The following is a 23,451-nucleotide window of genomic DNA, read 5'->3' as shown; positions in this document are numbered from 1 at the left end:
AGAGCAATACTTGCAATAAGGGGCAGTTGGTGAAAGAGAAGTGAGAGGGATGGGGCAGTGGAAAAGTAAGGGACAGAGAGGCAGAGAGAAAGAGGGGCAGGGTGACAGGAAGGGGTGAGAGATAGGGAGAAAAAAGGTAAGAGAGTGAAAAATAAAGAGAAGTGGTAGAGAGGAGCAAGGGAATGAGAGAGAGAGAGAGAGAGAGAGAGAGAGAGAGATATTAGATAAATGACCCCGAGAGAAACAAATGCTGACAAAGACCGACCTGGAAAGCAAAAGAAGACTGAATGTGTCACGCTCTGGCTAGAGATACATTTCCTCAACCACAGCCCCAAATGTGAGGAAACTGATCTACTCCTGGAGGGGTCCTCCATCAAGATCACTAGTTTCACAAAACTAAAGGATGAACAGATGATCAACATTCTACTAAAGGAAGAGCACAGATGGCAGCACAGTCAGTTTATGGCACCATTACTAAACCAATGTCTTTCATGTAAAACTATACTGCAGCACCTAGCATGACATCGCAAAGCATCGGCCATATTTGTAAGTCTACGCCTTCTGCCAAAGAAACATTCCTGAACTGAATTTGGAATGAAAGCCGCAAATGGAGGACAAAAGAAAGGAGAAGGCAGCAAGACCTTCATTCTCTTGGACTGAAGGACAAAGTGCATAAATAAGCAAGCACACCGTTATTTACAATATGTTCCTATATTTATGTAAGCATTTTTTGTACGTATGCCATATCTATATGTCAAAAAATCATCCTCACAGCACTCCTTCACTCTCATTCTTTCCTAAGTATGTCTTATTTTTCTCGCGCTTTCATTCACAGTCACGAAAAATCAGGCATTGTATCCATTGCTTAGACACATGAAGATTCCTTTAAGAGTGGTTATTGATAATTAGACTACGAAATTCAGTTAAAATGTTAAATAGAAAAATATGTTCCATAGAAAGGACCAAACCTAAAAATCTATTTTTCGTATTTTGTTAAAAAATAGTCAGAAGACAATCCAAGCTTGAAAAGAACAAAGGAAAGAAGACGAACATATATCTGACACAGAACTAAAATGAAATTCTCCTGCAACATTGATTGACATGTGATGACCTTTGTAGAATCAGTAATTAGTCGAAAAACCGGGTTTCCCTCTCTCAGAAATGTAGTATGCTTGTGATCTAACCAAAGTCTATAAATCTAACATCAATGCCCATATTCTTGTCTTTTACGAAAATAACTCCTCAATCTTTCCTGGCAACCTTCCTGGCATGGCTGATCTTATACTATTAGAATTGTCTGCTACGTCTGTAACTGTGTCTAAAACACTTTTATCAACAGATTTTATGAGGCCAGCATCCTGGGCAAAGAAATTGACTAGATCTTCTCCATACACCAGAGCTGCTGTCAGGGCATAGCTATCCCGCAGTTTCAATCTTTTCTTAAGAATATCACCAGCGGGGTTCCTCTAAGATCTTCTGTAAGCCACACCCTGTTTAATTTGTGTGTTGCACCTCTTTCCAAGCTCATCATACCTTCTGGCTTTGACTTTTGACTTTGACTTCAAGTCTTACATATATGGCACTCAACTCATCCTTAGAATCGACTTGAGCCCAGTAAACACACAATTTTCACAAATACCTTTAAGAAGTGGCAAGCTGGGTGTAATCCAAATCTCTAAATTTTAACTCTGGCAAGACAGAGGAGCTTATAGTCAGTGGATCATCCTCTTCATGGTCACCCAACTGGAGGCCCTTGAGTCTTAGCCCTTTAACTAATCACATCAACCCTGCACAGCAACTAGGGTTCACTTTTGATGAAGAGCTCTCTGCTCCCTTCAGAGAGCCAAGGTGAACTCTTTCTGCTTCTTCAATCTTCCTATTTTGAGAAAAAGGATTCTTTTCCTCTTTACTAATAATTGTTTTACAATTGTCCAGACTATCATTAGAGATTGGCTTGACTACGGCAATGAACTATATGTGGTACTACCCTACGTTCATCTTCAACATCTTCCTCTAGTGCAAAACGGGGTTGCTAACCTCGTACTAGGACTTCCCTTTTATACTCCCATCTCTAAAAAGCTTAAACAACTCCACTGGCTCCTGGTTTATAAATTCTTCATCTTCACATGTCTCTGTATTTTCCAGAAAGGTCTCGATTGCAACTGTCTGTAGTTTACTAAATTCATTTTTGACTGGTTTTTAACCTTCCTCGCCCTCTTTGCTTTTCCACTGGCCGTCCTCTCGTTGTTCCTTATTTCTGTTCTGTCTGGAGAGTTGGCCACTATTTCAGGGTCGCTGTTTTTTTGAGAATGCACTTTATTTTGCTCTTACGGCCTTGCCTGAGCATATACCAATTAGGAAGTTATTTAAAACTTGTCTCTTCAGCCATGAGTTTCATTGACTTATCTGCAGTACTAGAACGTTTCCAAAAGTGGGCTTCAAACTAGTGGTGACCTTGGAGTCTAGAGTGGGTACACCACAACTGGTAATTTACATGTCAAATACAATGCAATGAATAAATAAAACAGAAAATAAAAACTGTTGCAATAGTTTTGTTTTAACAAATAGTTCAATGGCACACTACTGCCTAACATTTTTACTTCAAGGACATCCTCAGCAGTTTCAACTCAGTGTAACCTAAATTTATGGAAAAACACAGCAGGACCTATTTCAAAACCCATTGCAGTTTGTATAGGTTTGGTTACTGTTTCTTCTACGTATGGCACTTGTAATAGGACAGACAGGAAATACGTCACATTTGTGGTGCAGTACTCATCCACCAAACTGTTAATCAGGCCCTTTATAATAACAGCTATAAAAAGGAAACAGACACTTAACTTGGCAGTGGAACTCGAACTGCAGGCAACATATATAGTTAGCATTTAAAGTTAATATAAAAAAAATGTTGTAAAAAAAAAAGCATACTTTGAACAATCTTTGTCACTGAAGAGAAATGAATTATTTATGTGAATAATGAGCACAGGCTTCATGCAGTCACTCAAAGTGAAAAAAAGCCAGCGGGAAAAGTGGACTGACCCAGTGCCTCATGCTGTATGTATGCTGTGGTGGGTGAAATCAAAATGTTACTGACAATGTAATTGACCAATGGATGAAACGGGCTAATCAAAACCTCCCCTGTATGTATTTGATTAATGGATTTTTGGGGAAAAACAATAATTTGGCAAGACAACTAAAGCTCTCTCACGTGCCAGACCCCAAAAGCCCAGCGTTACTGTCAGGATGCTTGCCATTAATCTGCCAAGGCCCCTTACTGACATTTCGCCACAGCGCCCAGCCTTCTTGTTTTACTCATCCGAAGCCAGAGGCGCTCGAAGAAAGTGCATTCTGCAGATTCAGGCCTGGAAAGAGCTTTCCAAGCACTTATCAAACTGCACTGGGCGGAAGAGCGTAGTCATGACACGAGAAACAGGAGAAAATCAATGCCAATTTCAGTATTTCTTCCGTCCTTCTCCAGCTCCAATTCGTGTTTCTGCAGTACACTGGCTGCTATGGTTGTGCGAGCTTCACCGAATCGAATATAAATGGTGCAAAAGAGCTGAGCTTGCACCAATAGTGCAGAGGGCTTATTACAGCAGAACACACATGCGCGCGGGCTTATTGCAGCGGAACACACATGCGCACGGGCACACACGCACGCGCGCACACCCTGCTTCCCTGCAGACTGACAGACGTGGGCAGAGTGCTTGGTTTTGACAACCATTATCTGCTGCGAATTTTAATTATACCCATCAAGTGCACCTGCTGAATCATCTTTCCCGTCCATCTTCAGCTTTCTATGAGCTGGACGCACCTTCACTCTTTATTCACCGCTCTGCGTATCAAGCGTTTCTGGAAATGGCATTGTTCTATTTTTCAAATGATAGTTCATTGAAGAAGGCTTCCTTTCTCTAAGCATTAAAAAGAAAATAAGATATTTGCATTTCAAATCTGCATCCTCCCGTTTACCAGCGTCTAAAAATGGATTGCAACCTCAAATTCAACAATTTAAATTAGAGACAATTGAAAGGCGCTGTGAGGCTTGAGGAGGCAAAGTGCTGCACAATGAGGCGGAGAAGTCGAGGATTCTCCAAAGAGCGATTCCAGAGTTCAGGATGCCCCATGATCCAACTGAGTATCCCAGGGTGTTGTGTGGATCAGGAGTCAAGAGGTCTCTCGGACACTCCAAGGTGTGAATAAAGAATCCAGGATGCTGCACGGTGTGACGCACGAGTCCAGGATTCCCAGATGCCTAGCGCATAAAGCAGCATCCTGAATGCTTTCAGATATGAATAGGGACTCGAGGAGGATGCCCAGAGTGGAGCGGGAGTCTAGATTGATGTATGGTAAGAATAGGCAGTCCTAAAGGATGAACCATGCGGTGTCCACAATTACAAGGCATTTATATGGGGCCCAGGATGCTCAGTACAAGGTGTCCAAGATGCTGCTTGGTATGAAGCCGGCGTCCATGATGCTCCTTGGTATGAATAAGGAGGACCCGTTGTTGCGTGGAATGAATCAGGAGTCCAGGATGTGGGGGAGTGTGAAGAAGGACTCTGGGATGCTCCAAGGTAAGAATAAGGAGTCCAGGCTATCTGGTGCAAAGCTGGCACCCAGGAGGCTTTACCTGGTGATGCACTGATCTAAGACACCAAGTGCTGCAAAGCAAGGTTTTGGGATTCTGTGGGGTGGTTGAAGAGTCCCACTGGTTGCACATTGTAATACCGGAGTCCAGGATGCTGAGCAGCAGAGAGAGTGTACCTTTCTAGGTGAGTCTGCTAGTGCACTTCCTCCCGCCTTCCTTCATACATACGTGCCATGCTGTACCACCTGGCATCTAGTACCCAGAACTGCTCTTTGGCACAGGGGGGTCACTTACGATGAAACCATGCATCATCTCAGCAAATGTTGGGAGGTTTGGAACTGGCTGCCCCGACCACTCAACTCCCTTTGCAACAAATCAAAAAACACCTTCACAGTTAAGTGAACAGCAAGGGCGTGTTCCCTCAATTCCTCACCCAGACCCAGTGAATTCCATTACTTGATTTCTAGTCAAATCTACTTTACACTGTACTCTCAAACTCTATATATATATTGCACACGACTTCGTATAATAACCCCTAATGCTATCTATGCACAGTACTGCTCCCGCTCAAGGCTTGGTCCATGATAGAAAGATACCCCAAATAATTTAAAAATAAGACTTCAAACCTAAAAAACTGAAATTGCGGACTCTCTCTACACCGAATGAACTTTTAGACATAAGCTGGGCTGGATCTGTGGAGCCATGGAACTGTGAATCCAGTCAGACTTTTAAGGAAACCACCAATAAATATGTATGAGATAAAACTTCTATTTCTTAAAAGCTGATTGTCTTATTTTGCCTCATTCTAAAAGCCCCACTGGATTTCCGTTCTGAGTGGCTAGACGAGCCCAGCCCTGTTTGCAGACCCTTTTACTGCCATATGCTCAACAGACTCAGTCTCTTACGGGCACGGCGCGACCCTGTGATGTTGTGAGCTCATCCGACTTTAATGAGCATAAAGCTGACGAGCAGTCATCTAGCCGAGATTGCAGACCCCTGTTCGTGGTGACTAATCACCACAAAACCTTTTTGTCATGCCCTTTTTTCATGCGGCCAACGTGGCTATTGGCAGAGCTCGAAAAGCTGGCCCGGCACATCCAAGCACAGATGGTCCTTAGATTCCCTGGGTCCAGCATCCTTTACAAGGAAGGAGAACACACGTGCCTTGTCAGCCAGTGGCAGGGAAGCCTCCTCTGTTTGGGTTACTAGACATTCAAACCACACAGCACCGTCCAGCAAACTACTAAAACAGGAACAGAAAAATGTAGACCGGGCAGTGCCTAATTTGATCCGGTGTTTGCAAGGCTTGGGCACCACCACTCATTTTTTCGGATCAGAACTTATTTTTCATCACCATACTTTGACCCACAGGAAGAGAAAGAAAGGAAGAAAATGAGAAAAAGGCAGGAAAACAGAGGCAAAAGGAACAAAGCAGGGATGAAAAAGATACCACAAGAGTGATATAAAAGGACAGGACGAGTAGGGTGATGGAAGAAGTAGATCTTAGGTGGAATCAAGGCTAGGCTGTCTTACTTGTCAACCCTGGCATTCAGCAGCGTAGGCGGATTGCTCCTGCATGTGTTATTAGTACATCACTTCATCAAGCACTACATGTGGCAACTGAGAATGTATCACTAGATCTGAATGGGGGCATGCTACTTGGTATAACAAGTGGATGCTCTCAGCTAGGGAAGTGAGACACGAGTCCCATCTCTGAGATATGCTACCCAATCAGGTACGGGCCTTCACTGGTTGCCAATCAAAGGTCAGACAGGAGAAAAAGTGTCCCAAATGCTTGTCATCGGCCTGTGCGCTGGGGTTGACGTTTTAGCCTTTTGAGATTCGAGGCCAGGTTGGAATGAAGTATGTTACAAAAGGGCCAAGGGCCAAAGAAGTTCTCTTGCGCCTCCACATTAATATAATTAAGTGCAACATAGGGCCGCATCATGAGTGGTTTATGTTTCAAATAAAGCCATGTATAAGAGCAAGTAACATTCATAAAGTTATTTCTAACCACTGACATATTTTACTTTTAAAATTTAATTTTGTGGTTTCAAATGGCACAGTGGTATTAACCTTGCCCTACAGTGACAGACTGTAGCTGGAGATATGAAATAGCATGCGATGGCTCTAAAAACCCAATTCAAAACTCTAGAGCTCAAGATATAAACAGAAACCTATGCGCTTCTGCAGAGTCCACCTCACCCGCCATTCGTTTTTTTAACTCACCACATTTTAAACTAATATTATTTTGACATGTATTTATTTGAATTTGCATTGAATGTTAGGCTTACTGCTGAACACTTCATTCTAACGTTATGAAACAGATGGCTGTAGTTGCCTCCATTACTGCTCCCGAGAACATCCCGATATTTTTCTACCCAAGTAAAAGTTCGATGAAACTCTTCTGTGTAAATGTAGCAGAAATATTCCAAATTTTAGTAAATTATTAATCTGTTTCTCGGGAGAGAGGTATTCTTCCATCCTCCCACAGAGGGCGCACTCCTTTGAAGTCATTTAACATCACATACACTTGGCAAGAAGTAAAATAGCTATAGAGCAGAGGTGTCCACCATTCATCCTTGTGTTTATGAGACTCGTGCTTCTAAAACATGAAATGTATGCTTTGGAACAAAGAAGCGAGACAGCCTAAATAATAAAAGTAGATATACCTAGTGCTGAGCAAGCAGGTGAGAGGGATCGATCACAAGTTTGAATGCTCGGGGCTCTAGAATGTGAGCGGCAATAAGGCTCAGGGTTTGGTATTAATCGAGTACAATATGTTGCCCCTCCAAAATGGACATATGGCAGAAAGGCGCGCTCTTTCACCGTCTACACCCTTCGATTGTCTACAGGCTCCGACATTAATTCCCTTGATCCAACTAACAACATTGACATTATGTCAAAGCAATGCCTTGGTGTTCCGATGATCCCTGCAGAAACAACTTCATGTTGAAGAGCACAGATGACTAGGTTGTACCGGTGGGCCTGATATCTTGATGGAGCCCAGGTTACTCCTACCTAATTGTAATGTAGTGAAATTATTACAGTCTATGTTTCGATGAAATATAAGGGGCATTCTGCCCAAAAGAAGAGATTTGGACTGTCCAGAGTTTCATGATCCTCTATCCAAATAAGAGAAGTGTCTTCTTCAGGATCCTATTGGCTGTTATTAACCTTTCGGGTAATTAGTGAAGACGATGATGTCTAAGGCATGCTGAGATTGTGACATCTACCCTTGTCCGTATGTCGGGGGCAGTACAGCAAAGGGAAAGATTACCCTTTTCCTGCAGGGTACGGGCATGCAAATAGCAGTCAATGTCTTAATATCACCCATGCCCTACATGAAGGTAAAGTTTACAAATAACTAATTATGTACTATAAAATGCTGAGTATTGACATTTTGTCTATGTTTTTTAATTACTTTCTGTTTGCATAACGATCATGACCTTCTGGAGTTTTGCTTTGCTTTTTAACCAACAGCCACCATCCCCAAGCACAAAATGCATATGCGGTTAAAATAATGTAAAATAAATGTTGATATAGGACAATATAGGCTCTCATGCGCAACTTCCTAAACTTCCTTAGCCTACTGAACCAAAATCTGCCTATCCTTGAATAACCTGAGTCCTGACCCTGCATGTCTAATGGACCTCCAGGAGGAGACCCCATGAACTGCTGTAGGAGCTAATGCCCATATTCCAAAAACATAGTGTGATAAGGAGTGCCAGCAGGAAAGAGTATTGAAAATGAATCAAAAAGGATTTGGAACACTAACAGGACTGCTCATAGCATGATATTCCTACACAAAAGATAGAAATTAGTGATTTCGAATGGCATCCAAACTCCTCACTACTTTATGAGAATGTACGAAAAAGTCCCCCTAAATGTTCTCCTAAAAAAAAAGTAATGGAGACCATAAGTAATTATGGAAGAGATGTTTTTTAAGTGGCCAAAGCTGTAACAGTGCTAAAGCCACAGGAAAATGGAAAACTAGCTGGCTTGAATAAACTCCATATCAAGCCGTGCACCGCCGAACTAGGGAGCAAGAGCCTCTATATTTCATGCCCAGAAAGTCCACGTAAGATGCATTTACTTGTAGTGAATATAAATGAAACTCACTCATGTAGTGAGTAGCTATCCTGAAAACAGACATGGATCTGGCCCTTCAGGATTAAAGATGGATAGCCCTGTTTTATGAGATTTTGGCAGAGACTCCAGACCAACTTGCTGTTATGATACCAATGTATAGGAAATGGGATTCATCACCTCTCACTTGTTTACCTACCTATTTCCTTGCATATTGCGTTTTAAAACTCTATCAAAAATTATTTTGGGGATGAAATTAGCAGTTGACTGGTAAGAAAAATGTATTGTTGGACCTCCAATTTAATTTCTGCAAGAAGATTACTACCATGGCTAAATATTTCAGTATGTATGTGCTACTTGTGATTTAGACAAATCTCTGTAATTAATTATTTTATGTCGCTTTCATAGACACGTACATGTCCTCCAAATGTGATCCTGGAAACTTTTCTGTATGGTCTTGTGAAATGCCTGAACACTAACATACATTGTAATGGGTGGGGAAGGTGATATTACTAAACACTTTTTATGCAAAGGCATATTTTATTCTAGGGGGCCACACTCTCACTTATTGCTGTTCTCACCTTACATAAATGATGTGGTGAAGGATTTAGGTTCATTGTTGCTGACCCTTTAGGTCCGATGGGAGTTAGATCCAAATGTACTATTTGCAGCAACAGTTTCTACAATATTAATGGATAGTGAAAAATGTTAATTAACTCAGACAGTCCTGAAAACAAAGAAGACTCAAAATTAATTAATTGTACAAAATGTCTAAGTCCTGCTTTGGCCCAAACTTGGCAACACATATAGATGGAAAAACATTTGTATTGCTTTGGCTTCAGATTCCAGCCCCATGAATAACTGCTGATAAAGGAGTGCAGTAAATGCTTCCAGATGTGGTGCAGCAACAGACTGCTTTCCTAGTAGAGCGGTCAGACATGTATTTACAATGAAGTCCAATTTATTTAGGGCCCTAGCACTTTTAGAATATCTCCAGGGCTGAAGGGTGTGGTGCCACAGATGTCATATTAAGCAGAAAGTAACTGAGAACACTTTTTTTTAAAAATAACGTATATCCCTTCCCAGCAGTAATTGCACAACCCTTCTTCACATGGAGCTGGGGTTAGAGGCATCCAGTGGAGGTGTGACCAAGTCCAAGTATTCAGTGGCTTAGCATCTGCATCCATAATGATTTAACATCATAGATAAGGGTCTTGGGAGATATAATATTCCTAGCAAACGTATTGGTATTTCCTTGATATTAGCTTAATTTGATTTGGCCATGTTCCCTTGACCATGCTAGAGATGAAAAGACTGCTTAGCATAGTTCACCAGAAGGTACTGATATCAATTTAATAAGAAAGAAGATGCTTTCTGGAACTGTGCATGGAAATTCAACTCCAAGGAGTTAGGAAAAGTCACCGGCATGGATGACATTCAATTCTTCTGTTTGAAAGCCTTGTTTGTGAAATTTCAACTTGCCATGTCACCTAGTGATGCAAGAACAAGTCCCTGAAATAAAGTAGTGCCTCAAGTGGTAAGAGCGTATGTTGCACAACTCACAAAGAAACAAAACAGCAATTTTTTTATCAGACTTTCCTTTGAATTGAAACACTGATAAGTACTGGACAAAAGCCATATTTCTTTTACTAGGATAAGACGCCTATCACTTATATATATGAACATCCTCACTGTGCGTGTTTTCTCTTGTCAAATCATCTCATAACAGCTTGAAATTATATTTTAATTGTTCCATTAGGCCTATTCATATTAAAGCACAAACGTTCTTTTAAGCGCTTGCCTGAAGGGAACCCTTTTGGCAACTCCAATGACTAATATTTTTATGTCTTTTTAACACGGGCTGGTTTATGGCTTTTCAATTATAGTTTTAAGGGAAGCAAGCCTAAACATAAACTTTGAAGTTCCTGATGATGACTTTCATGCAACATAATTCCCTCCACAGATCAGCAAGATCCTCTTGGAGGAATCTCTGTACAAAAAGGAGAACAGATCCAGAAGTTAAACATTTACAAATAGTGCCTTGGTGTCTAAAAAGCTCACCGTATATCTTTGTTTCAAATAAATGCCAGGAAACATTCCCTTGCATAAGTTGCAACATGACGAAGAAAGTAAATACTACCACTGGCTTCTGATGCTTCTTAACGTTATGGGGAATAGGAATGGCAATCATCAGTAGATATTTTGGAGGGCCACAGCAAGAAAGTGACCATTTTATGCAAATAAAGAGGTCTGAGCATCCAAACGAGGGCCCCTTGAGAGCTTTGTTATCACCCCATGCTTGCAGGAGAGCATCTTCCTTGCCCTGGACAGAAAAGAACCTTAAATAAGCCATGTCCCCAGTTCCCAGTGCCCTTAACCTCCTTGGAGCAGCGCTGCTGCAGCTATTCAGAAGATCGCACCATCACTGACAAATTAGCAATCAGTGATGGGTTTCTTCATGACAGAAGCCAAGCTAGACTAATACTGCAATGTTCGCTTCCATTGGATGTAGAACAAGTTACCTGCTTTAAACATTATTTGCGCTGAACATGGACACCAGTCACCCAAACCAGTGAAGAGATCCTGAACAGAAATGGAAATGAAAGAGCCACTTGTTGGTTAAGATCCCTCTGTGTAAACCCCTTCCTCTGAAGTTGAGATGTACCTCGTCCTCCTGCACCAGCCACACATCTTTGCCCTTTTAAAGGATACGGGAACCCTCAGAATCGGATGGCTTGCGTCTGAGCCCACCCCAGTTAGTGATGTGTAACTCATCAATGTATTCCATCAGTGAATCACATAGTTAATCAAATGTATTCTCACGCAAAAGCCTTTGAAACAAATTAGAGCGTTTTTCAAAAATCCAGCACAATCTCGATTACGATGTGGATACAAGATCTATGCCAGGGAACTAATGCTATGAAGGTTAGGTGAGGTGGTTGCACAGTATATCTTTGATTTCCAACTGCTAATTTTTATTGAAAAAAAACCTTCAACATGGATGAAAAGTTATGAATACACCCCTGTGCCGGACACAGAGGACGAATCACAACAGAAATGCAGGATGCTCTAATGCTTCTGGGCTTCCACCTCTTTGTGTGCTACAGTGTGAGGAGTACAACCAGTTGCGGATTACACAGCTCTGCTGTGTGTACTTCTTGCGGGCAATGCTTGTCTCATACTAGTTTTGAGGTCCACGCTGGAATATGTCACAGATATTGTGTTGATTCATGTGTAGCATAAGTGGTGTAGTTCTACACTACTTCTTCTAAACAGAATGGTTTACAGTTTGGTGAAACTCCAAAATGTGCAGTTATCAATCCCAAAAGAGCTTGTGGATCGCCTTCCATCGAGTAGGGTTGATGGCCAATATTCACAAGAATCTCATCATACAGTGTAGGTGTGTACTCATTTGGCACAGACATGGCTAGCTACAGCAGATGTGTCTTGCTATAGATATGCAATAACTTTTGCACCATACATGTAACAAGGCTGGCATCTAAATACGAGCATCAAATGATTTTGGGGTCAAGCAGCGTTTTTGATGGTATGCAAGACTTTACGCACCCCTACCCGCCCCCCCCCCCCGCACACCCTACATAGTACTTTGATTATCATGCATGTATGTGCCCTGACTGACTATCTCCACACCACAAAACGACATATTACATGCATCTTGACTTACAGAACCTTTCTAACATCCCTCTGCATTTCCTTAGTCTGTGCAACCCTGAAACCGAACCTCGGCACTCGGTTTACATTTGCCCTGCACTAAGAACAAGTGAGGTGCATATCATGGTCGAGTGAGCACATACATTAATGGAGTAAGTATACACTAAGGTAGCTTGAGTACATACTATAGTAGAGTGAGTATATACTATGGTGGAGTGAGTATATACAATGGTTGAGTGAGCATATACCATGGCTGAGTGAGTCAAGTGAGGATATACAATGGTGGAGTGAGTGTATACTGTGGTCGAGTGAGTATGTATGTATGTATGTATGTATAGGCATTTATATAGCGCACTACTTACCCGTAGGGTCCCAAGGCGCTTCGACCGCTGCGAAACCCTTCCTGGCTTCCCTGAGAGATGGTCCCTTAATGGGTATCTCCAGGGTGAGACCAGGCATCCCCGGCGGTCTGGTGGGGCCGTTAGTGAAGATGAGGCAAGCTAATGCCCAGAGTTGCCGAGTGTGAACGCTGATCAGAGTGGGCACCGAGGCGAGAGAATTATCGAGTCTGCTGACCCTGGTCCAGAAACCTGCCGCGCCGGGAATCGAACCCTGGTCCCGGGCCGTCCTCTGCTCTCGGGTCTGCCGCCTCTAACCAGTGAGCCACACTACTTCACTTCACTGTACAATAGTGGAGTGAGTATATACTATGGTCGAGTGAGTATATACAATAGTGGAGTGAGTATATACTATGGTTGAGTGAGCATGTACAATAGTGAAGTGAGTAAATACTGTGGTAGAGTAAGCATGACAGATTACAGGCTGGATGGTGTGTTTGGCTGCTCACCTCAAAATCAGACTATTGTTTTTTCTTCTTAAGAATTAAAAGTGTACATTAGAGCACACAGGAAGGTATTGAGATTTAATCAGCACAACCCATTAAGGCTTCCTCCTAACACAGTATGTGGTTGGCACTGCCATTGTGTAGCAATCAAGGCAGCAGCTCTGCCTGGCCTAGAGTACGTCAAACAGTCCTCACCAAGGCTGGCCAGAGGACTCATGAAGGGCAGCACACATCCTCAACCCCAGCTCCTCTCCACTGGTCACCCATGAAGTCCCTCTCAGGCATACATGGCTTCTGCAGAAGGGACCCACGCACCTCCAGACAGGCTCAGCGGCCTGGGACAAGCGTGCTCCCCATGACTGGCTCTGCCACAGCCCCCTCCGTCAATCCCCAGACTCCTGCGGCCTCCTCCTCCTGCTTGCCACTCTCCATTGTACTCTCTTGTTTAGTGTAGTGTGCTGACACCCGCTGCACTGTATTGATATGTAAGTCAAACCGAAGGCATGTGCTCTGCATAAGCAGAACTCCGGGACTCCAATCAGAACGAAGGGTTCAGCTTGAGTGGGATGGACGCATCAGCACTGTATTGATCATTCTCGCCTGCCGTAGCCCAGCTGTGAACGGGTGGCTTCCTTCTCGCACTTAATGGCCTCTGACACAAAGATGCACTACGCAATGATGACACCTGTCTTGATAATGGCGGCATGCGGCTTGATAATCCTTGCACATCAGCGTCTACCGTTGGGGGTCTGAATTTCACAAGCTCCGCGGCGCCGCAGACACCTACAACGCCCGTCATACACAGTGGACAGGCACAGAGAGGAGACATGTTGTGTCTCACACACGGATGCTGTGCTTTGAACAGGCCCTTCACCCCAACACTGCTGGCACCAAAGTCGGCGCGAGCACAGCCACTGACAGTGTAGAGTTACATGCTCTCCACTTCGCATCGAGTGTGTTGGTGCTCTGGATGGCACAGACCAGGCACCACAACACTGCTGGACTTACAGCTGCCTGGCACTGCTCCTGCGCGCGCCCTCCCTCACGTGAAGATCTAGGCCTCTGAACCAGTTTAGCAGAAGTCATACACTGAGGCACAGTGCTGACACCGCTGGCACCATGCCTTCGGCCAGGCGCTATGTTCCGCGACGGTAGTGCCCCTGTGCATTCCTGCCCTCTCCGGTATATGCCACACCCGTCGGTGCTGACACCACCGTTGGCTCTGTGCCTTCTGTTATCTGCCTCCTATTCGCGCCGTGGTTGTGTGTGTGCCCCGTCTGATGCTGGCCAGGTGCCACATGAAAGTGATTCGAAGTGAGCACAGATGAAAGCATCTGCTGCATTCAGCGAGAGCGGGAAACGCATCATGACAATGGATGTCAGCGGCCCATGCGTATCGCCCCTCTGAGTGTGCACCTGTAAAACAGCGCCCTGCATCCCTCACGTGCTGTCCAGGAGCCTGTCCATATGCCTCGCTGCTGGGGTTCGAGTGATTGCAACATGGGCGTGAGTGTATTCTTCAAAACAACAAACGGCAACAAAAGATCTTCCCCGAACACCCGCGAAGGGCACTAAAATAAATGCAAGAGCTTTCACGGATCAGGAGTGCGCCTAAAGGTCACTGGGTTCTTAGTGCGTGCGCTGCAAATCACAGGCTTAATTGTAATACACGGGTGAAGACCGTATGTTGGATCACAGACAGCTGCAGCTGCACCCTAAGCTATCTAGAAGGGACCACACAGATGAGGTGTGGACACGGGATGCAAGCTCCAACTCACAGTGGAGAAACACACTTCAACTTCACTCGCCGGACCAGCACGACCTAATGGAGAAGCACCCACCACTCACATGGTCTGCATGACCCCGTGGAGAAGCACACACCACTCACGTGTCTGCATGATCCAGTCAAGAAGCACACATCACTCACATGGTCTGCATGACCCAGTCAAGAAACACACATCACTCACATGGTCTGCATGATCCAGTCAAGAAGCACACACCACTCACATGGTCTGCATGACCCAGTCAAGAAGCACACACCACTCACATGGTCTGCATGACCCCGTCAAGAAGCACACATCACTCACATGGTCTGCATGACCCAGTCAAGAAGCACACACCACTCACATGGTCTGCATGATCCAGTCAAGAAGCACACATCACTCACATGGTCTGCATGACCCAGTCAAGAAACACACATCACTCACATGGTCTGCATGACCCAGTCAAGAAGCACACATCACTCACATGGTCTGCATGATCCAGTCAAGAAGCACACACCACTCACATGGTCTGCATGACCCAGTCAAGAAACACACACCACTCACATGGTCTGCATGACCCAGTCAAGAAACACACACCACTCACATGGTCTGCATGACCCAGTCAAGAAGCACACATCACTCACATGGTCTGCATGATCCAGTCAAGAAGCACACACCACTCACATGGTCTGCATGACCCAGTCAAGAAACACACACCACTCACATGGTCTGCATGATCCAGTCAAGAAACACACACCACTCACATGGTCTGCATGACCCAGTCAAGAAACACACACCACTCACATGGTCTGCATGACCCCGTCAAGAAGCACACACCACTCACATGGTCTGCATGATCCAGTCAAGAAGCACACATCACTCACATGGTCTGCATGACCCAGTCAAGAAGCACACATCACTCACATGGTCTGCATGACCCAGTCAAGAAGCACACACCACTCACATGGTCTGCATGACCCCGTCAAGAAGCACACATCACTCACATGGTCTGCATGACCCAGTCAAGAAGCACACATCACTCACATGGTCTGCATGACCCAGTCAAGAAGCACACACCACTCACATGGTCTGCATGACCCCGTCAAGAAGCACACACCACTCACATGGTCTGCATGACCCAGTCAAGAAGCACACATCACTCACATGGTCTGCATGATCCAGTCAAGAAGCACACACCACTCACATGGTCTGCATGACCCAGTCAAGAAACACACACCACTCACATGGTCTGCATGACCCAGTCAAGAAACACACACCACTCACATGGTCTGCATGATCCAGTCAAGAAACACACACCACTCACATGGTCTGCATGACCCAGTCAAGAAACACACACCACTCACATGGTCTGCATGACCCCGTCAAGAAGCACACACCACTCACATGGTCTGCATGATCCAGTCAAGAAGCACACATCACTCACATGGTCTGCATGACCCAGTCAAGAAGCACACATCACTCACATGGTCTGCATGACCCAGTCAAGAAGCACACACCACTCACATGGTCTGCATGACCCCGTCAAGAAGCACACATCACTCACATGGTCTGCATGACCCCGTCAAGAAGCACACATCACTCACATGGTCTGCATGACCCAGTCGAGAAGCACACACCACTCACATGGTCTGCATGATCCAGTCGAGAAGCACACACCACTCACATGGTCTGCATGACCCAGTCAAGAAGCACACACCACTCACATGGTCTGCATGATCTAGTGGAGAAACACACTCCACTTACATGGTCTGCATGACCCAGTCAAGAAGCAAACATCACTCGCATGGTCTGCATGATCCAGTGGAGTAACACACATCACGAACATGGTCCACGTGATCCAGTAGAGAAACACGCATCACTTGCATGGTCTGCATGATCCAGTGGACAAACATGCACCACTCGCATGTTCTACATGACCCAGTGGGGAAACACGCACCACTCGCATAGTCTGCATGAGCCAGTGGAGAAACACGCACCACTCGCGTGGTCTGCATAACCCAGTGGAGAAACACGCATCACTCGCATGGTCTGCATGACCCAGTGGAGAAACACGCATCACTCACATGGTCTGCATGACCCAGTGGAGAAACACACACCACTCACATGGTCTGCATGACCCAATGGAGAAACACACATCCACTCGCACGGTCTGCACAACCCAGAGGACAAACATGCATCACTCACATGGTCTGCATCACATGCCAGCAGGGGTGACTCTGATGATGCTGTGGGCGTCAACGTCCTGACTGTCACCTATTCCAGATGGAAAGGTGCACATTGGATATAACCCGACGTTACTAGTTGTAGTATTAGCTGCAGCAGTAGTGGTAAAAGCAGTAGTAGTGTAAGTAGTAGGTGTAAAGCTAGTACTAGTTCCGACGGTGGTAGAAGAAGCAGTAGTAGTAACTATAGTTGCAGGTGTAACTATAGTAGCAGCAGCAGGTGTAGCTCTGGTAGTAGTATCATTGGTAGTAGTAACAACAGTCACAGGTTTAGTGGATGAAGTTGCAGTAGTAGTGGGAGTAGCAGTGCAGTCATGATAGTACCAGAGGTGGTACTAGCGATATTAGTGCAAGGGACTGCCCTCCTGGCAGTAGTGGTAGTAGTAATGATAGCATTCGCGGTTGCACTGGTAATGGCATTAGTAGAAGCAATCTGTAATGTCTGGAACTAAAGCACTGAAAGTCATAACCGACATCATGACTCACATGTCCTTTCATTAATGGTGATTTGAAGTAGTGACACAGTGACGTGCTCTCCTGCTCTACAAAGGAGCCTCGTGACATTCATCCCCAGATGAGAATGTTGTTACAAACTCTCAAATTAAGCAGCCCCCAATCTCCGGATGTTTCGGGTTTCCCACAAAGACCATGCTCGTATAGTACAGCAAAGCACCACCCGTTACTTAAGTGCTAAGTGTGTGATTCTGAACGCCCCCTCTGCCATCATTTGAGCACTTAGAAGCTGGCAAGCATCAGCATTAAGCGCTACACCAACTGGACCCTTGCATTATGTGGCACACACCGATACATACTGCCTCCCCCGTGGTACTAAATGTGCATGGCTTAGTCACGGCAGCCGTGCTGATTCAGCGCCTCTGCAAATCAAATCCCATCGCTGTTACTGGAATAAAACGAATTCTTTTATATAAAAAAAAGAGAAATGCAAACAAACCCTGCCCGACAGGATCAATAGATAATTCTACTATTGTTGCTGTCTTCTGCAAAGAAAGCCCGACAATGGGTACTTGCCAACTGTCTAAAAAGTCAACAGAGACAAATCACAAGATTGTTCGCAGTTCTTTCCCAACGCCAGCCTGAGCACACAGCTCCAGAGAAAACCACTAACACGTTCAAGATGACCGCTCTCCACCCCCGGCCAGTCATCGTGCCTCATCCTGCACACACATTGTTTCTGCATCCAGTTCTTTCCTGTTTGGGAAAAAACACAGATTTCCTCTCATCACAGGGGAGAACTCGCGAAAACAAATAACATCAAAAAAGACCGAACAGCGGCGCCGAGACTGGCAGCTTTGCTGAACACAACACTGCAAAGTACGAGACCCAGGGGACGCACATTCCAGAAGGTAAACGAGAGGAAAATGCCTGCCCTCGGCGACTGCTTCACTTTTTTGTCCCGGACTAGCCTCGGGGTAGGAAAAGAAACTCGTAAGGAACAAATGTGTACATTTTGCTGCAAACCCCAGCGCCAGGGGCCGGGCATCTCTCGCTGCGTACTTACAGTGCTGCGCTGCGGAGCTCCCGGGGTTCCCTGGATCACTGCAGTTCTCTTGGCTGCCCCGGGAGCCGACTGCATTCCTCACTGCTCCGCTGGGCACCGGCAGCCCTGCCCGCCGCCGCCGCTCCGCGGCCCCACGCTTTCCATTCCCTGCGCCGCGGCCGCAGTCAATCCCAGAGACGAGGGGCTCGAGTGGACACAGAGCGCCGGTGCTAAAGTCCGGGAAAGTTGTGGGGAGGACAGCGCGCGCCCCGGTCCCTCTAGCCTGCGAGCGAAGCCTGCTCTCTTCTCTTCAGGGCTGCGTGCGTGTGTGCATCAGTCCAGCCCCGTGCGTGAGGCTCCTCCCCGGTCCGCCTCCTGTCAGCCTGGCTGGAAGCAGCTTGTCCTCCCTCTGGTTACAGCCTCGGCTTCCCTCCCTCCCATCATCCAGCTACCCAGAGCCAGGCAAGGTCCTCCGCACTCACACGGCAGCCTCTTAACTCCTGGACTGGCCGGGGTACCTGTGCCGGACCCCATCATCCGGCCACGGGACACAGCTCCCTCCAACACGACAGCATCGCAACTTCGCAAGGCTCTAGGCGCCATAGCCTGACAATACGTCGCTTCAGGAAAGCCATTTCTTTCGGTCTTTTTACATTTCCCCAATTACAAAAAATTAAAATGTAAACTTCAACGTTATATTTTTTAAACACCAATAGGATTTTCGAGTTGCTAGATACCTATGCTTAACATTCAAGGTAAAAAACAGGAGAGACGAATAGATACATAATTAGCGGCTGTTGTATATACACTGAAACCAGAAAACCTGGCATTAATCCCGGCTTCTCCACTTAATCAAACTCTGTGACCCTAGGCAAATATTTTGTTTCATTAATCCCCCTTTTTCTTCATTGCCTCTCAATAAGCCTATATTGTGACTTATTCATGTTAAAATTGACGCATTTGAAAGAAATGTGCTCATTTTTAATTTTGAAAAGATTTAATCCAGTTTTACATGATATTTTTTGGATGATTTGCATGACAAACATTTCTATGGCTTGGCTCGTGCAGGGGCTGTTCCATCGGAGGCAGTGCCCTTAGCTCACTCTGCCTGGTAAATTGTTGGCTCCTGCTAACGCAAAGTATTTGGTCTCCCTTTTTCTTGCTCCCTGCAATGGAACTTTCTAGGTGCCTGCGGAATAGAAAGGAGCTAGGATCAACGATCAACTACAATTTAACAATTGCAGTGTAACCCATTTGTCCACATAGTAAAACCCTGAGTCGTAAGATAGGATTTAGTACGGATTTATTACAAATTCAGAGCCAGACAGATACACACAAGTCTCAGGAATATATTGTAACAATACAGGAATACTACAGGCAGGCCAAAACGATGAATGAATTTAAGCCTTACCAACATAAACCATCCAAGAAATTCCATAATCGCAATGCAGAATATTAAAAAAGAGGATTTGATTATCATTATACGATTTGTGGACTTATAAGTTTGCTGGATAACACAAAATATTTTTTGTAGACAGGTGCTGTTTAGGTTCAATGACTGGATAGAAGAGAATAACATCCTCAAAGACAAGCTAGCGGGCTTTAGAACTAAGATCAGTATATTGGATTTGGTCCTCCTCTGCAGTAAAGTTGTCAAGTGGAGGTAGTGTAGTAACGGCATCTTGCGTGTGAATTAAGGGAGGTGGAAAGTCTTTGTGAATGGTATTTATTTTACCAATAAAAAAATCAGCTATTTGATCGCAAAGGGTTTGAGATGGGGGAATTACAAGTGTCAGGGCCTTGGGATGGGTGAAGGACTTGACGATATTAAAGATGATCTGTTGTTTCTGTTTAGCTTCCTCTATAGCTGAAGTAAAGAACTCCTTTTTGGCTTTTTTTATATTGGAGAGGTATTGTTTCCTCTGTAAGATGTAAAGGGATCTGGAAGTGTCATCATAAGTTTTCCTCCACTCTCTTTCAAGGACCCTGCATTTAAGGTGACATTCGGCGAGGGCCTGGGTATACCAGGGGGCATTGGGTTTTCTCTTGCGATGAACTGATTTTAGGATGGTTGGGTTGGAGAAAGACGAAACCACTCTGTCAATCCAGGAGTGGAGATTTTTGGAATCTTGAGATACGTCTCCGACAATAGTGGGAAGGGGAGCAAGGGGCCGGGGATTTAACATAATGCGATCAGCCACTTTCTTCCAGTTGGTCGGGAAGGGAGCGTGAGAGTACATAATGTTGGATTGCGCTAAGGATTTTACCCTGATGGAAAAAGGAATGAAACAGTGGTCAGTCCATATTTGTGGGATCGGGGGAAAGACAGCTAGGGCAGCAGAGTTTGTACAGATGCCATCTAGCGTGTGGCCGGCCCGATGCGTGGGGGGGAGACCAGTTGAGAGAGGCCAAAAATGTCCAATGAATGTTGAAAGTTCAGAGTGTAGGGGTCTGAAAGGGATTCCAAGTGGAGATTAAAATCACCAAGAAGGGTGAAGGTGGGGTAGTGGGTCAAGAGTGAACCAAGGGTCTCGTCCAGGGAATCCAAAAATGGAGTGGCGTTCCCAGGGGGGCGATAGACGAGTCCTCCTGAAAAGGAAGTGGATGGGTTGATTTGGATCACAAAGCCTATACCCTCACAGTGCTTGAGAAAGGTCAGATCAAATGCATGGCACATAAAGGATTTCTTGACGATGATGGCTATCCCCCCTCCCCTACCGCAGGGTCTATCACGCCTAAGGATGGTGAAATCCAGGGGGAGGGCGGTTGCTAAGTCCGGATTTGATGCGTCGTTTAGCCACGTTTCAGTAATGAAAAGGGCGTCGAGGTCGCACGACAGTATGAGGTCGTGAATATCCTGTCCGTGGCATGCTAGGGATCTGGCATTAATAAGACCGCAATTGAAAGTGGCAGGTTTATGTGGGGGGGAGGGGGTGGGGAAGAAGTTATGCCAGAAGGACCCAGAGATGGCCATCTACAGAGGCGGCATGAAAAAGGGCCCCAGAGACGATCCGTAAGAAGATGCCCCTTACAGCTATGGCTGGCCCTTGTCAAGCGCACTGAGAGCAGGGCGTCAGAATCGTACCTGATGGCTGGATGGTTTTGGACAGCATGGCCCGCGCCCGGCGCGAACCTGGCGCGGACGGGCGCAGACGGGCTTGGCTTAGGCGCGGCTTCGGCGCGCATCCGGCGCCCCCGCTGCGCCAGCCCGCTGCGCCGTCTAGCCGCCTTGCACATTTATGGGAAGGTAAGAGGGCGGGGAAGGACGGCCCGACTTGAGCGCTGTCCCCCCCTGCCTCACTCAAGATGGCGCCCACCGCCACCGGGAATCGGCTGAGAAGCGGCTGGGCTCAACAATAAAGGTGTTTAGAAGTGTCAGAGTACCTAATATTTCAATTCCCCTTCTACTGATATCCCCCACAGTCAATAATAAGGCGGTTTTAAAATTGATCAGAAACGCTATTAAAAAACACAATTCAATTGTCACATAGTTAAAAATTGCTCTGCAGCTCGCAGCCCCAGTTCCCCTCACCAGGGAGAGCTTCTGAAGGCGCCGAGCGCTGCGGATGGGCTAAGTTAAATACACAAAGAGGGCGGGAAGGACGGCCCGACTTGAGCGCTGTCCCCCCCTGCCTCACTCAAGATGGCGCCCACCGCCACCGGGAATCGGCTGAGAAGCGGCTGGGCTCAACAATAAAGGTGTTTAGAAGTGTCAGAGTACCTAATATTTCAATTCCCCTTCTACTGATATCCCCCACAGTCAATAATAAGGCGGTTTTAAAATTGATCAGAAACGCTATTAAAAAACACAATTCAATTGTCACATAGTTAAAAATTGCTCTGCAGCTCGCAGCCCCAGTTCCCCTCACCAGGGAGAGCTTCTGAAGGCGCCGAGCGCTGCGGATGGGCTAAGTTAAATACACAAAGAGGGCGGGAAGGACGGCCCGACTTGAGCGCTGTCCCCCCCTGCCTCACTCAAGATGGCGCCCACCGCCACCGGGAATCGGCTGAGAAGCGGCTGGGCTCAACAATAAAAGTGTTTAGAAGTGTCAGAGTACCTAATATTTCAATTCCCCTTCTACTGATATCCCCCACAGTCAATAATAAGGCGGTTTTAAAATTGATCAGAAACGCTATTAAAAAACACAATTCAATTGTCACATAGTTAAAAATTGCTCTGCAGCTCGCAGCCCCAGTTCCCCTCACCAGGGAGAGCTTCTGAAGGCGCCAAGCGCTGCGGATGGGCTAAGTTAAATACACAAAGAGGGCGGAAAGGACGGCCCGACTTGAGCGCTGTCCCCCCCTGCCTCACTCAAGATGGCGCCCACCGCCACCGGGAATCGGCTGAGAAGCGGCTGGGCTCAACAATAAAGGTGTTTAGAAGTGTCAGAGTACCTAATATTTCAATTCCCCTTCTACTGATATCCCCCACAGTCAATAATAAGGCGGTTTTAAAATTGATCAGAAACGCTATTAAAAAACACAATTCAATTGTCACATAGTTAAAAATTGCTCTGCATCTCGCAGCCCCAGTTCCCCTCACCAGGGAGAGCTTCTGAAGGCGCCGAGCGCTGCGGATGGGCTAAGTTAAATACACAAAGAGGGCGGGAAGGACGGCCCGACTTGAGCGCTGTCCCCCCCTGCCTCACTCAAGATGGCGCCCACCGCCACCGGGAATCGGCTGAGAAGCGGCTGGGCTCAACAATAAAGGTGTTTAGAAGTGTCAGAGTACCTAATATTTCAATTCCCCTTCTACTGAT

The 23,451-nt window shown here is 45.8% G+C and overlaps 1 protein-coding gene across 2 annotated transcripts in view; it reads right to left on the bottom strand.

The window, feature by feature from the left end:
• RASSF8 (Ras association domain family member 8) overlaps positions 1 to 19,004 on the bottom strand; it is a 326,220-nt gene extending 307,216 nt beyond the window's left edge. For both annotated transcript variants that reach the window (XM_078674112.1, XM_078674113.1), the window contains exon 1: positions 18,713 to 19,004. The gene's annotated coding sequence lies outside the window, so the exon portion shown is untranslated. The remainder of the gene's footprint in view (positions 1 to 18,712) is intronic.
• Between the last annotated feature and the right edge of the window lie 4,447 nt (positions 19,005 to 23,451).

Source organism: Lissotriton helveticus, chromosome 1_1, assembly GCF_964261635.1.
Source record: "Lissotriton helveticus chromosome 1_1, aLisHel1.1, whole genome shotgun sequence".
NCBI classification, from domain to species: domain Eukaryota; kingdom Metazoa; phylum Chordata; class Amphibia; order Caudata; family Salamandridae; genus Lissotriton; species Lissotriton helveticus.
This window is presented reverse-complemented; position numbering and strand designations above follow the sequence as displayed.